The sequence below is a fragment of the Bos mutus genome, chromosome 15 (assembly GCF_027580195.1).
Source record: "Bos mutus isolate GX-2022 chromosome 15, NWIPB_WYAK_1.1, whole genome shotgun sequence".
Lineage (NCBI taxonomy): Eukaryota > Metazoa > Chordata > Mammalia > Artiodactyla > Bovidae > Bos > Bos mutus.
In genome coordinates, this window is record NC_091631.1 from 57,446,919 (window position 1) to 57,463,099 (window position 16,181).

Here is a 16,181-nt window from a genome sequence, read left to right on the forward strand (position 1 = left end):
CTCATACCTAGAGGTGGGGCTTTTTGTTTTGTTGTGCATGATTTAGAGTTAGAAGAGGAAACAGGGAAATACCTTACTTTGGCAGCACTTTTTAAAAACCACAATTCCTCATGTACTAGAGACTCATAGAACAGCAGGCAAAAGGGGTAAGGGAGAGATGCAGCTTCAACAGAGCGGAAGTATACTAAGTGAAAAGTTGCTGGGAACTGAGAAAAGAGGCTGCCATACCAATCTGCCCTCTAAATACAGATGTTAAAGGAAGATTCCATTGCCATGCCATTGGGCAGAAATCAGAGCAAAAGGCAGTCCTCACTCACTGGTTGGTTTGGTTTAGTTGCTAAGCCGTGTCCAACTCTTGCAACTCCATGGACTATAGCCCACCAGGCTCTTTTGTCCATGGGATGGGATTCACCAGGCAAGAACACTGGAGTGGGCTGCCATTTCCTTCTCCAGTTTTAGGATTATCTCCCTTCTTTTGTTGACTCTGAATCTAAATAGATACCACTATGTTCAAAGTTGGGAACAGAGACAAAAAGTTAGCATGGAAAGTATTAAAAAACAAAACAGCACAATAAAACATGAGAAAGGAAAAAAGTACTCCAGAGATTCAGAAACTTTCCATATGTGAATAACTTTGCTGGAGCCAGAAAAAATTTACAGGAAATTTATTGAGCATCTTAAGTGGAACTGAAGGACCTGAATGTATGGGAGAGGGGAAATAGAAGAAATAAGGTAAAATTTCAGTAATTGTTGAGCCTGGGTGATGGGTACTAATATAAGTTTTCAAGTTTTTATAGCAAAAAGTTTTTTAAACTAAAGATCTATTAAAGATAATACTGGGTTGGCCTAAAGTTTCATTTAGGTTTTTGATATCTTAGAGAAAAACTGAATGAACATTTGGGCCATCCCAATAAATTAACTCTGCAAATTTGCAATATATGACAATACATACAGCCACAAAAAATAATTTCACTTTAATATACAAGTGATATAAGTAAGAAAATTTTTTTCTTCTTTTTTAATCCTATTTATAATAGTAAGAAGGAATATAGTGGGAATAATATAACTTAGATAATAAAATCTACTCAGAGAAAATTTATAAAACTTATTAAAAGAAATAAAAAGAAATAAAGGAACCCTGAAACAGAGAAATACTCATGGACAAGAAGAGTAACTGTAGTGAAGATGGCATTGCTTTTCAAGTTAACTTACAGATTTAATACAACGCCTAAAGCAGTATCACATTAACGGGTATAAGTAAAAATTTCTCATTTATATACTTGTCATAACATTTCTTTTAAGCTCTTGGATTTTATGCATTAATTATACTTATGTTCTATATCTTATGAGGTTTTGACATCTTTGGGGGCTTTGCTGGCTGGGGAAGGGACTGCCCTTTAGGGCTTGCTAATTCCTGAGACAGGAAACAGTATGTTGGTTGGTGAGCCCAGCTTTCCTATACACCAACCAATTCAAACTTCGCACCACCAGCCACCTCCTTTAGCCAGCAGTCACACACAGGGCCAGCATTTCCCCTGCCCTAAATCTTCCCAAGATCAGATACCAGACAACAGGGACAGCCCTGTCCCCCAAAGTTCGCTGGAATTACTCAGATATCCTAATTTGTTTGCCTTTCTCTGCCTTGCTTTTTCCACACAAAACATAACAAAAACTGTGACCTGTGCTTTTCCTCCCCTCCTCTCTTCCTTCAGGCTTCCCTGGTGGCTCAGATGGTAAAGAATCTGCCTGCAATGCAAAAGACTTGGGTTCGTATCCCTGGGCCGGGGAAGATCCCCTGAGAAGGGAATGGCTGGCTACCCTCACTAGTACTCTTGCCTGGAGAATTCCATGGACAGAGAGGAGCCTGGCAGGTTACAGTCCATGGGGTCACAAAGAATCAGACACGATTGAGCCAAGAACACTTTTCTCTTCCTTCAGACTGACTTTGGTGCACCCCCTTGTGGCTATGCCTGGCATGACATGCCTTTCATGTCTAAGACAGCTTTTATTACAATGGCATTGACCTAGTGTTTTCACTCAGTCATTTTTATAAATTAACTGCTGGGCACAACTTATCTTACTTTTCTGCATTCTTTGGCAATCACGTCTAGCTTTTTTTTAATGTCTAGGGTTTTTTTTTTTTTTTGTCAGAACAGCTGCCACTGCAAAAAATATTTATTTACAATGTCACAGTATTTTTGAGCATCTGTTGATCATTCAGTGGCTGCACAATGCATGAGTTCTGCTTAAAAACTCCTTCCACACAGGCGTGCACTGCTCATTTGCTGGTAAAAGAAAAGAGAGAGAAGCTATAGAAGCCAGCTTGTTCATTCATTCCACAGCTTTTCTCTGAGTGAGGAATGGGAATACAAAAGTACCTGACATGTGACCCCAGCCCTAAAAGTGTCAAAATCCAGCTGCGTAAGTGAAACACGAACAGAAAATTCCTAAATTATCATAAAATGTAAATTTAACTTAGAGACAGCTCTTTTGCTTTCACATCCTTTTTAAGGTTCTCCCAGAGAGCTGTTTCACAGACATAATGCTGATACTAAAGTCCAACTTATAAAAGTGCTTACTTATTTTTGCAGAAGAGGGAAAACTGATTAGTAGGTATTTTCTGGGAGTAAAAAAAAAAAAAACTATGCAAGATTGAGTCAAATCTCAAGACTTGTCAAATCTCAAGAGAGACTGTTCTCTTTTGCTACTCTTGAAAATATGACTCTACTGCATTTCACTTGGCTTCTAAGAATAGTTGCATTTTTTCTATTTTTAATATTTATTTATTTATGGCTGTGCTAGGTCTTCACTGCTGCACATGACTTTCTCTAACTGCGAAGAGCTGCAGCCACTCTTCATCGCAGCGTGCTGGCTTCTCACTTCAGGGGCTTCTTCTGCTGTGGACCATGGGTCCTAGAGTGTACGGCCTCAGTAGTTGTAGCCACCGACTTGGTTGTCCCGCAGTATGTGGGATCTTCCTGGACCGAGGATCGAAATGTCAAGGTGGTTCTCCAACCACTGGATCACCAGGGAAGTCCACGTTTTTTTTCCTTTTAAACTAGGAAGCATGGCTGGAAAAGCAGAGGGAAAATACAAAACATACACATTTTTGTCAGGAAAGCTTTACATTATATGCCAATAACAAAACTTACCCATCAAGGATATATATGCTGCTGCTGCTAAGTCACTTCAGTCGTGTCCGACTCTGTGCGACCCCATAGACCGCAGCCCATCAGGCTCCCCCGTCCCTGGGATTCTCCAGGCAAGAACACTGGAGTGGGTTGCCATTTCCTTCTCCAATGCATGAAAGTGAAAAGTGAAAGGGAAGTCGCTCAGTCGTGTCCGACTCTGTGCAACCCCATGGACTGCAGCCCACCAGGCTCCTCCATCCATGGGATTTTCCAGGCAAGAGTGCTGGAGTGGGGTGCCATTGCCTTCTCCGAAGGATATATATAAGCACAATTAAATTCATATAGAATCAATCTTTAGAGCTGGGTTAACTTCTAGCTCCGGGAGATGGTGGACTGGGAAGCCTGGCATGCTGCAGTTCATGAGGTAGCAAGAGTCGGACACGGCTGAGCAACTGAACAAAACCAACTTATATATTTATTTATTTTTGGCCACAAAGCATGTCAGATCTTGTTCCCTGAGCACAGATGGAACCCACACGCCCTGCAGTGGAAGCAAAAAATTCTAACCACTGGACCACCAAGGAAATCCCTAGGCATCTTTCAATGGGCTGGTCTGGGAGCTTTGCTCTTAACGCTTTCCCACACGGTAACTTTAAAATGCTGTGTGGGAAAACTAAATGCTGTGGGAATCCCATTCTCTATCCTTTCTCCTCAGACTTACCTTGTGAACGTACTCTTTTCCCAGTCTGTATCACGCACTTTCACTTATGTATCTGTGTCCTCCCACCAGACTATGAGCTCCTGGGGTGGCAGGATCTCTCTTTTTTTCTGTGAACTTACTTGTTGAACAGAACCTGACAGAAATGGCTCTAGCCCCTCTTTCTCACAAGATCCTCATCAAGCTGATTGGTTTACTTCACCTTTTCTGCTTTTCTACCTGCTGCTATGAACTTCACCAGGTGTTATTAAGCTTTCTCGTCTTTGGTAATCACATAAGTGCTATGGTATTTAATCATGGTTTTATTATTAAGTAAAGCTGTTGCGATTTTCATATATTTAAAAACTATTTGTCTATCTTTAACCATTGCTCATTTTTCTGTAGAGTTGTTTGTATTTCTCACCAATTTTTTTTATTTGGCTGTGTCGGACTTAGTCATGGCATGCATGATATTCCATCTTCATTGAAGCATGTGGTATCTGTAGTTGCAGCTAAAGATGTGGGATCAAGTTCAATGAACACAGATCAAACCCAGGCCCCCTGCACTGGGAGCACCGAGTCTCAGCTACTGGACCACCAGGGAAGTAGCATCACCGATTTAGTTTCTAAAACACCAGTTATTAATCTGTATTTATTATTTAGCTCATTAAAAGGACAATTTTCTAGTCCTGTAGAACTGTGTTCAATTCTTGGCTCTAGGTAATTATTATCATCTCTAAAATGAGAAGACAAATAATACTTCCTGTCTCATAGAGACACTCACAGAAATGTTATGAGTATTAAATGAGAAAATTCATAGTGTACCTGGTATATAATTATAGGTACAATTTTTTAATGTTTACTATCATATTGACTACGCCCAAGCCTTTGACTGTATGGATCACAATAAACTGTGGAAAATTCTGAAAGAGATGGGAATACCAGAACACCTGATCTGCCTCTTGAGAAATCTGTATGCAGGTCAGGAAGCAACAGTTAGAACTGGACATGGAACAACAGACTGGTTCCAAATAGGAAAAGGAGTACGTCAAGGCTGTATATTGTCACCCTGCTTATTTAACTTCTATGCAGAGTACATCATGAGAAACGCTGGGCTGGAAGAAACACAAGCTGGAATCAAGATTGCCGGGAGAAATATCAATAACCTCAGATATGCAGATGACACCACCCTTACGGCAGAAAGTGAAGAGGAACTCAAAAGCCTCTTGATGAAAGTGAAAGAGGAGAGTGAAAAAGTTGGCTTAAAGCTCAACATTCAGAAAATGAAGATCATGGCATCTGGTCCCACCACTTCATGGGAAATAGATGGGGAAACAGTGGCAACAGTGGCTGACTTTATTTTTTTTGGCTCCAAAATCACTGTAGATGGTGATTGCAGCCATGAAATTAAAGACGCTTACTCCTTGGAAGGAAAGTTATGACCAACCTAGATAGCATATTCAAAAGCAGAGACATTACTTTGCCAACAAAGGTTCGTCTAGTCAGGCTATGGTTTTTCCTGTGGTCATGTATGGATGTGAGAGTTGGACTGTGAAGAAAGCTGAGTGCCGAAGAATTGATGCTTTTGAACTGTGGTGTTGGAGAAGACTCTTGAGAGTCCCTTGGACTGCAAGGAGATCCAACCAGTCCATTCTGAAGGAGATCAGCCCTGGGATTTCTTTGGAAGGAAAGATGCTAAAGCTGAAACTCCAGTACTTTGGCCACCTCATACGAAGAGTTGACTCATTGGAAAAGACTCTGATGCTGGGAGCGATTGGGGGCAGGAGGAGAAGGGGACGACAGAGGATGAGATGGCTGGATGGCATCACTGACTCGATGGACGTGAGTCTGAGTGAACTCCGGGAGTTGGTGATGGACAAGGAGGCCTGGCGTGCTGCGATTCATGGGGTCGCAAAGAGTCGGACACAACTGAGTAACTGAACTGAACTGATCATCTTTATTAGAAATAAAAACAATAACACAGTAACGAATGTCTATATTGGTATAGCATTTTTAAATGCCCTAACTATTTTAACATCTTTTAAAATCTCTATGGCAATCCTGTAAAGTAGATAGGACTTTGCTGAAACAATGCCTCATTTGTGCTTTCTAGACTAGAAGAGTGAAGAGAGTTGCAGGTAAGGCTTTGAGGTCAGAGAGGAGATAGTCCAGGTAGGCTAGGTCTAGGAGCTCATTCAAATCATACCTTCTAAGTAATGAGAAAGCTCATTGCATAAGGCTGAACTTGAATTCAACAAACATGAAGGAACACTGAACAGGGGTTTTGCATAGTGTAACCTGGATGTCACCTGAGGTTTTCCTGAGATCTAGTATTCCACATTGTGGAACTCCATTGCATAGAATATTAGATCTCCACATCTACTCCAAGGAGTTCTGCAAATTCCTAGGAGGTTTACACTCTCATAGTCATTTGTGGCTCCAGACGCCTTCTTCCAGTGAATTGATACAGTTTGTGGATCATCTTGGCATCTAGCATGTGCTCTGGAATAAGGATATTGCTTTGATCCTGATAGAAATTTACTCCTGATATAAAATATCCAAAATAAAATAAAACAAACCACTAATATTTTTTCAAGACATAGTCTCTATGTCTCTAGCAACATTACCAAAAAAAGTGTGAGGGACAAAAGAATGAATCATGCTGTCAAAATGAAAAAGAAAAAAAACAACAAATTGCACACGAATAACCTTGTCCATCTGTTGGTCATCCACAATCAGGATTTTTTTTTCCCCTCTGGCTACTGTAACCCTATTGTCCCCAGATCCCGGCCTCACACCATCTCACCACCTCTTTTCTCATCTGTCCCTCTGTTCTCTTCTCTTTCCCAAGTCTCTTCTGGATTAGTCCTAGAAACTTCAAATTCTCCTTATTTTACTTTTTGGAACAATTTTTGATTCCCCTCAATCTTTGCTCCCAAACTTGGGCTCACATCTATATTTCCCAATCATTACTTGCTCAGCAGAACAAAAGGGATTTTCACGTAACCAATGTTTTTAGACTTTCTTTGTGTGTTGACCCCATTCTCTCACTTGTGGTTATACAACACTTTTTTTTTTTTTCCTCCATTACACCATCACTTAACATGTCAAACAGTACCAAATTCCCTGGTGGTCCAGTAGTTAATAATCTGCCTGCCAATGCAGGGGACATGGGTTCAATCCCTGGTCCAGGAAGATCCCACATGCCATGTGGCAACTAAGCTCATGTGCCACAACTACTGAGCCCAGGCGCCTAGAGCTGGCGCTCTGCAACAAGAGAAGCCACCACGATGAGAAGCCTGCACACTGCAGCAAAGAGTAGCCTCTGCTTGCGGAAACTAGAGCAAGCTCTCATGCAGCAACGAATACCCAGTACAGCCAAAAATAAACAAATAATAAACAAATAATCAAAAAAAATTTTACACAATACCAACATATTTGTCTCCATGTCTATCCCCAGTGCTCAAATGAATAAGTGAACACACTTTCTGGAGAGTAAAGATGAAGGAGGCTCCAGATACCAACACTATTTAGCCTAAAAACAAAAGATTAAGATCATCAGCCTGCGTTCACACACTATTGAAACCACTATCCAGTTTCATCAAAGAATGAAGAGTAGGAAGAGGCCAAACCCCAGTAGGAAGATAGAGACATACTACCCATGCATTGTCATTCTATTTTGTTAAGCTATTGTTCTAACTGGAATATATATTCATTGCCAAAATAATAAACATTACAAAAATATACAATTAATCACTGTCAAGAGAATGCATATGTTGTTGTTGTTCAGTCACTAAATTGTGTTTGACTCTTTGCAATTGCATGGACTGCAGCATGCCAGCTTCCCTGTCCTTAACTATATCCCAGAGTTTGCTCAAATTTATGTCCGTTGAGTCAGTGATGCTATTTAGCCATCTTGACACCACCCTTATGGGAGAAAGTGAAGAATAACTAAAGAGTCTCCTGATGAAGGTGAAAGAGGAGAGTGAAAAAGTTGGCTTAAAGCTCAGCATTCAGAAAATGAAGATCATGGCATCTGGTCCCATCACTTCATGGCAGATAGATGGGGAAACAGTGGAAACAGTGGCTGACTTTATTTTTTGGGGCTCCAAAATCACTGCATATGGTGATTCCAGTCATGAAATTAAAAGATCCTTACTCCTTGGAAGGAAAGTTATGACCAACCTAGACAGCATATTAAAAAGCAGAGACATTACTTTGCCAACAAAGGTCCATCTAGTCAAGGTTATGGTCATGTATGGATGTGAGAGTTGGACTATAAAGAAAGCTGAGTGCCGAAGAATTGATGCTTTTGAACTGTGGTGTTGGAGAAGACTCTTGTGAGTCCCTTGGACTGCAAGGAGATCCAACCAGTCCATCCTAAAGAAAATCAGTCCTGAATATTCATTAGAAGGACTCATGCTGAAGCTGAAGCTCCAATACTTTGGCCACCTGATGCAAAGAGCTGACTCATTTGAAAACACCCTGATGCTGGGAAAGATTGAGGGTAAGAGGAGAAGGGGATGACAGAGGATGAGATGGTTGGATGGCATCACCAACTCAGTGGACATGGGTTTGGGTGGACTCCGGGAGTTGGTGATGGACAGGGAGGCCTGGCGTGCTGCAGTTCATGGGGTCGCAAAGAGTCTGACACAACTGAGCAACTGAACTGAACTGATGCTCTGTCATCCTCTCCTCATTTTGCCTTCAACCTTTCCCAGAATCAGGGTCTTTCCAAAATTTGGAATAGACCAAATAGACAAATATGTATATACACACAAATTTCCAAATAAAAACTATGAGCTATGCCATGTAGGTCCACAAAAGACTGATGAGTCAGGGTGGAGAGTTTTGACAAAATGTGGTCCAATGGAGAAGGGAATGGCAAACCACTTCAGCATTCTTGACTTGAAAACCCCATGAACAGAAAAGTCAAAAAGATATAACACTGAAAGATGAACCCCCCAGGTCTGTAAGTGTCCAATATGCTACTGAAAAGAGCAGAGAAATAGCTCCAGAAGGAATGAAGAGGCTGAGCCAAAGCAGAAACACTGCCCAGTTGTGGATGTGTCTGGTGGTGAAAGCAAAGTCCAGTGCTGTAAAGAACAGTATTGCATAGGAACCTGCAATGTTTTTTCCACTAATCAAGGTAATTGGAAGTGCCATTAAACAGAGATGGCAAGAGTGAACATCAACATTTTAGGAATCAGTAAACTGAAACAGATGGGAATGGGCAAATTTAATTCAGATGACCATTATATCTACTACTGTGGGCAAGAATCCCTTAGAAGAAATGGAGTAGCTCTCATAGTCAACAAAAGAGTCCAAAATGCAGTACTTGGGTGCAGTCTCAAAAACAACAGAATGATCCTGGTTCACTTCCAATGCAAAACATTCAATATCACAGTAATCTAAGTCTATGCCCCAACCACTGATGCCACAGAAGATGAAGGTGAATTGTTCTATGAAGACCTGCAAGGCCTTCTAGAACTAACGCCAAACAAAGATGTTCTTTTCATCAGAGGGGACTGGAATGAAAAAGTAAGAAGCCAAGAGATACCTGGAGTAACAGGCAAGTTTGACCTTGGAGTACAAAATGAAGCAAAGCAGTTTTGCCAAGAGAATGCACTGGTCAGAGCAAACACTCTCTTCCAACAGCACAAGAGACAACTCTACACATGGACATCACCAGCTGGTCAATATTGAAATCACACGGATTATATTCTTTTCAGCCAAAGATGGAGAAGCCCTACACAGTCAGAAAAAACAAGACCAAGCTTATTGTGGCTCATATTATCAAGCTCCTTATTGCAAAATTCAGGCTCAAATCTAAGAAAGTAGGGAAAACCACTAGGCCATTCAGGTATAACCTAAAGCAAATCCCTTATGACTGTACAGTGGAAGTGACAAATAGATTCAAGGGATTAGATCTGATAGAGCGCCTGAAGACCTACAAATGGAGGTTCGTAACACTGTTTAAGAGGCAGTGATCAAAACCATCCCCAAGAAGAGGAAATGAAAAAAGGCACAATGGCTGTCTAAGGAGGCCTTAAAAATAGCTGAGAAAAGAAGAGAAGCAAAAGACAAAGGAGAAAAGGGAAGATACACCCATCGGAATGCAGACTTCCAGAGAAAAGCAAGGAGAGATAAGAAAGCCTTCCTCAGTGATCAATGCAAAGAAATAGAGGAAAGCAAGCAGAATGAGAAATACTAGAGATCTCTTCAGGAAAATGAGAGATATCAAGGGAATATTTCATGCAAGGATGGACACATAAAGGACAGAGATGGTATAGACCTAACAGAAGCAGACGATATTAAGAAGAGGTGGCAAGAATACACAGAAGAACTGTACAAAAAAGATCTTAATGACCTGGATAATCACGATGGTGTGATCACTCACCGAGAGCCAGACATCCTGGAATGTGAAGCCAAGTGGGCCTTAGGAAGCATCATGACAAACAAAGCTAATGGAGGTGATGGAATTCCAGTTGAGCTATTTCAAATCCTAAAAGATGATGTTGTAAAAGTGCTGCACACATTATGCCAGCAAATTTGAAAAATTCAGCAGTGGCCGCAGGACTGGAAAACGTCAGTATTCATTCCAATCCCAAAGAAAGGCAATGCCGCAGAATGTTCAAATTACTGCACAATTGCCCTCATTTCACATGCTAGTAATGTAATGCTCAAAATCCTTCAAGCTAGGCTTCAACAGTCTGTGAATTGAGAACTTCCCGCTGTACAAGCTGGATTCAGAAAAGGCAGAGAAACCAGAGATCAAATTGCCAACATCTGTTGGATCATAGAAAAAGCAAGTGGATTCCAGAAAAACATCTACTTCTGCTTCATTGACTATGCTGAAGCCTTTGACTGTGTGGATCACAACTGTGGAAAATTCTGAAAGAGATGGGAATACCAGACCATCTTACCTGCCTTCTAAGAAACCTGTATGCAGGTCAAGAAGCAACAGTTAGAACAAGATATGGAACAATGGACTGGTTTCAAATTGGGAAAGGAGTACGTCCAGGCTGTACATTGTCACCCTGCTTATTTAACCTCTATGCAGAGTACAGCATGTGAAATGCTGGGCTGGATGAAGCTCAAGCCTGACTCAAGATTGCCAGGAGAAATATCAGCAACCTCAGACATGCAGATGATACCACCCTAATGGCAGAAAGTGAAGAGGAACTAAAGAGCCTCTTGATGAGGGTGAAAGAGGAGTGAAAAAGCTGGCTTAAAACTCAACATTCAAAAAATGAAGATCTGTTCCCATCCCTTCAAGGCAAACAGATGGGGGAAAAATGGAAACAGTGACAGACTTTATTTTGGGGGACTCCAAAATCACTGTGGATAGTGACTGCAGTCATGAAATTAAAAGAGGCTTGCTCCTCGAAAGAAAAGCTATGACAAATCTAGACAGCATATTAAAAAGCAGAGACATCACTTTGCCAACAAAAGTCCATATAGTCAAAGCTATGGTTTTTCCAGTAGTCATGTATGGTGAGAATTGGATCATAAAGAAGGCTGAGTGCCAAAGAATTGATGCTTTCAAATTGTTGTGCTTGAGAAGATTCTTTAGAGTCCCTTGGACAGCAAGGAGATCAAACCAATCAATCCTTAAATCAACCCTGAATATTCATTTGAAGGACTGATGCTGAAGCTCAAGTTCCAATACTCTGACAGCCTGGTGCAAAGAGCTGACTCAGCAGAAAAGACTGTGATGCTGGGAAAGACTGAAGCAAAAGGAGAAGAGGGTGGCAAAAGATGAGATGGTTAGATAGCATCACTGACTCAATGGACATGCTGCTGCTACTAAGTCACTTCAGTCGTGTCCGACTCTGTGTGACCCCATAGATGGCAGCCCACCAGGCTCCTCTGTCCCTGGGATTCTCCAGGCAAGAACACTGGAGTGGGTTGCCATTTCCTTCTCCAATGCATGAAAGTGAAAAGTGAAAGTGAAGTCACTCAGCTGTGTCCGACTCTTAGCGACCCCATGGACTGCAGCCTACCAGGCTGCTCCGTCCACGGGATTTTCCAGGCAAGAGTATTGGAGTGGGTGCCATTGTCTTCTCCACAATGGACATGAATTTGAGCAAACTCCAGGAAATAGTGGAGGACAGAGTTGGGGTTGCAAAGAATCAGACATGACTTAGCAACGGAACAACAATTCTTTAAGGTAAATAGTACATCATCCTTGGATACCTGGATAATTTCTAAGTAAGACAGAGAATAGAAAACATTGGTCACCAATCAAAAATACTTTAAAGTATTTTTATACATTATAAATTGACCATCAATTATTTAGTAGAATGTTCCTATGTCCTTTTAACATGAGTGTTTACTGATGTACATCAGTTCTTAAGTCACCTGCCTTCTATGGTCACTTAAGTCACCGTCTGTCTTTAACAGCACAAAAATTTATTGCTATGATTAAAGGTTATAACTAGATGGATAATTAAGACTAAACTAGATATTGTGCTGCACTCAGTCGCTTTAGTCATGTCTGGCTCTTTGCAACCTATGGACTGAGCCCACCAGGTTCCTCTGTCCATGGGATTCTCTAGGCAAGAATACTGGAGTGGGTTGCCATGCCCTCCTCCAGGGGAACTTCCCATCCCAGGAATCGAACCCATATCTCTGGCATCTCCTGGACTGTAGGCAGTTTCTTTACCCACTGAGCCACCTGGGGAGCCCATTAGCACACCAAGGCCCCCTAGACCTTGTTCCCATTAGTTCACGGTATCAGAATGTGGAGAAGCAAGCCTACAGATGTCTCCTGACTACCTTCATAAGGCATGTAACTGGTCTGTTATCCACTGCCCACAGGCCTCCTGAATGCATGGTTTCTCCAGCCCTGCAGAGCCCCTTAAACTGCTGCTGTAAGCGACATATGCAGTAAGCAAGGGCACCGGTATAAAGACAAACGCTAATTGAATAGTGTCAGAGCAGCATGTCACACACTCCCATCAAGCACAGGATATGAAGTAAGTGTAGAACAGAACCAGAAGAGATCATGTCCTAGAGAGGGCTGGTAGGCACTGTGAGTGGGCTGTGCAGTGGTGTCCTGCGCATCAGCAGGAAGCCAAGAGATGCACTCTATACCATGTTTCTACCAAGAAATGGGAAGAACGGGGTCTGACAGTCTATCCCTAAATAAAAACAGAGCATAGTTCATGGACTCTGAATGCACATTTTTGGCATAAAAGAATTTTAATTCTCTGTTTTCATAAAGCAAAAATCTCAAGTCTTCGTGAGTGAATTTCACATTAACTGACACTTTATTTTGCTTAAAACCTAAACACTGTCAGTTTGGGAAGAAACCCATTGTGATATATAGCACTCCCCATTTAAATTCTAGGGTTTCTTCTTTTGATCCTTGGCAAAATCTTTTATCCAAGAAACAGAATAGATACATATAGATATCTAAAAACATGAACCATTAGAGAATAAAATAGGAAGTCAAGAAAGATTTAAGTTTTGGCGGCCCTTGCTTTTTGTTCTTTAAAGACTGTTTAAAGACTGTAGCAGAATAAGAGGATCACTGGCTCCCAGTCTCCTAGAGATAACAAGTAATGAAACTAAAAACAAACCAACCCACATCCCCAAACAAGGTCAGGTAACCTCAGTTCCCTGCCCTGCCCCATGGTGAAAAAACAGGAATACTCTTAGTAGCAGCTCAGAATTCATCTTTGTCTCCTACCTGCCCCCTCAGTGGGAGTTTATAGTCATGACTTTTTCAGACATCCATATTTCTGTATATACAATATAAAATTGTATTAGATGACAACTGATTTTTTTTTAATTCAGGTAGAGAAAGCAGCAATAACTTTTAACTAAAACCTTCTATATTTTTTGATTGCTGTTCAACTTGCTACCATTTAGCAAAAAGCAAAATTCTCAGTGTTTCCTCAAATCTTATTGCTTTACAACTGTAGCATACCATCCATTAAAAATAAAAAGATGAAGCAGATATATATATACACACTAGATATAGTAGGTGCAATAAAAATATACATAAATTTGAAAAAATGGATATTTGTCTATTTCTCAAGGGAATTTTTACAGTTCATGAAGGTAGAAAATTTAACAAAATAATGTTTGTGAAACATGCTAAAATCAAAATTTAAAGCTAAAGGCTAAAGCTTTAAATATATATTTGTATATGTATATAATCATAATATATGAAGATATATGAAGATTAGTAAGTAAAAAGGCCTTATAAATTATTTTTACAGGCAAAATTAGTAGTAGAAAATAAGATTTATCTTTAAATATAGTATTTACGCCTTTATCATTCTCTTGAATTAGTCTTTGCAAAAGTTCTTCACTTCTAAGTTTCCTGTTGTGTATATTGTCACTCTAAAGCAAAATGTTTTCTTGTATTTTGGTATCTTTGACTTAAGCTTATTTTTAATAACCAATATTCTCTGATAGGCTGTTTCTTTTTATTTCCTAAGCTCAAAAGGCTTAAATTCAGAATAACAGAATTGTTAAGAGGTCTTTTATATCTAAACTTTCTTTGGAGTGTCTTGGATGACTGTAATGTTATTTTCTTACCTCATGAAAGGAGAGATACTAAAAATAATTAGGTATGTTTTGTATTCTTTGTAGTTCGATTAGCTAAAACACTCTATGAGCTGAAACTTTAAAATATCCCAGAGCTGTACTGTGGGATACAGATGTTCAACAGGACTTTTCTTTCTTTACTAACCTAACCTCTAACTTCATTCCTTTAAACCATTCTTGTTGATGTGTGTTTTAGTGATGCTTACTCAAAATTAGGAACCACATAAGCTCATTGCCTTCTATATTGTTTGTCTGCTTCTTTTATAAGTAACTGTTCCAATTAAAATCTAACTGCCTTTCTTCCCCTTGCTGATAAAAGAGTAATTTTAGTATTGTTCAACAGCTATTGCAAGCTCAGCCACATTGTAAAAGGTATTCAACATGTGTGTCATAGCAAAGTAATACCTAAAATTTAGTCTGTCATATTGACAAAAAATGCCAAGTCTACAAAATCTCTTTTCCTGGGTATCTCACAAATCAAAAACTTAGTGACCTATCCCTCCAATGAATGAGTTAAAACTGTCACTCAGTCATGTTTGACTCTTTGTAACCCCAAGGACTGTAGCCCACCAGGCTCCTCTGTCCATGAAATTCTCCGGGTAAGAACACTGGAGTGGGTTGCTATGCCCTTCTCCAGGGAATCTCAACCCAGGAATTGAACGTGGGTCCCCGGCATTGCAGGCAGACTACCATCTGAGCCACCAGGGAAGCCCCTCCGCTACCATATCTAATTTTCCTTCAAAATTTAATGACACTGATTCTCATTTTTCATAATGAAAAAGTTGAGTATAGCCTCCCTCCCTCTTTTCACATGCCAGTATAATTCTTACTGATTCTAAGTTCTAAATATGTCTTGAATTTCTTTTCACTCTACTATGGCCTTCAGAATTTATTATATTTTCTGGATCACTGAAATAACCTGTTACCTCCCTCAAATTCACAGCTGCCAGCACAACCTATTTGCAATAAACATGTGATCCTGTCTTCGGCATAATTTACAATCTTCCGTGACTCGGGTGTTCTCAAGGTGGTCTCAGTTACTTACCATGGCACAGAAGGCACTACAGTCAGTCTCTGGTGCAGTCGGACCAAATCACGTGCCATCTTGTTTATCTGCCATCCATCCTCCAGTCACCCAGCTTCCTTGGCCACGTATCAAGTCCTCATCTTTCAGAATCCAGGTCAAGACTCTTCTGTCTCCCAGGAAACTTGCAAGCAAATTGTTTCCTTTGTTATATCCCCATTCAATGTACTTTATTATTGCACATATTACACTGTATTGCAATCATTTATCTGTTGTCCCAACTAGTCTATGAGTTCCTTCTGAGATAAATTCCTACCTCTTAAAAAAAAAATTCCTACCTCTTTTGCCACAGTACCAGGCATGGTGCCAATTATAGAAGCTACTTAACACCTATCAAACAAATGAATGTTGACTTCTACCTTTGAAAGTGACTCCTACTTTCCACCACCACTGTCTTCCACATCTATCTTGTCACACACCCTTCTGCCTCCAGTTCACCGACCTTCCTGATGACACCTGAATTCTCTCTGAAGCACAATTCTTATCACGTCCTGCTTAACCTCAGAAACTTCCTACTGCTGTCAGCCCCGGCCTCATCTTCCCTCTACAGTGGTTCATAGCAACCCATTGATTTTCCAAAGTGATAGGTGAGCTCCAACCTAATAACAAAACTGAGCAGGACTAGGGGCAGGCGTTACCCAAGCAGCCTCGACTCTAACATTCAATCATCACCTAACTAGCCCATCAGCATTCAGTTCAGTTCAGT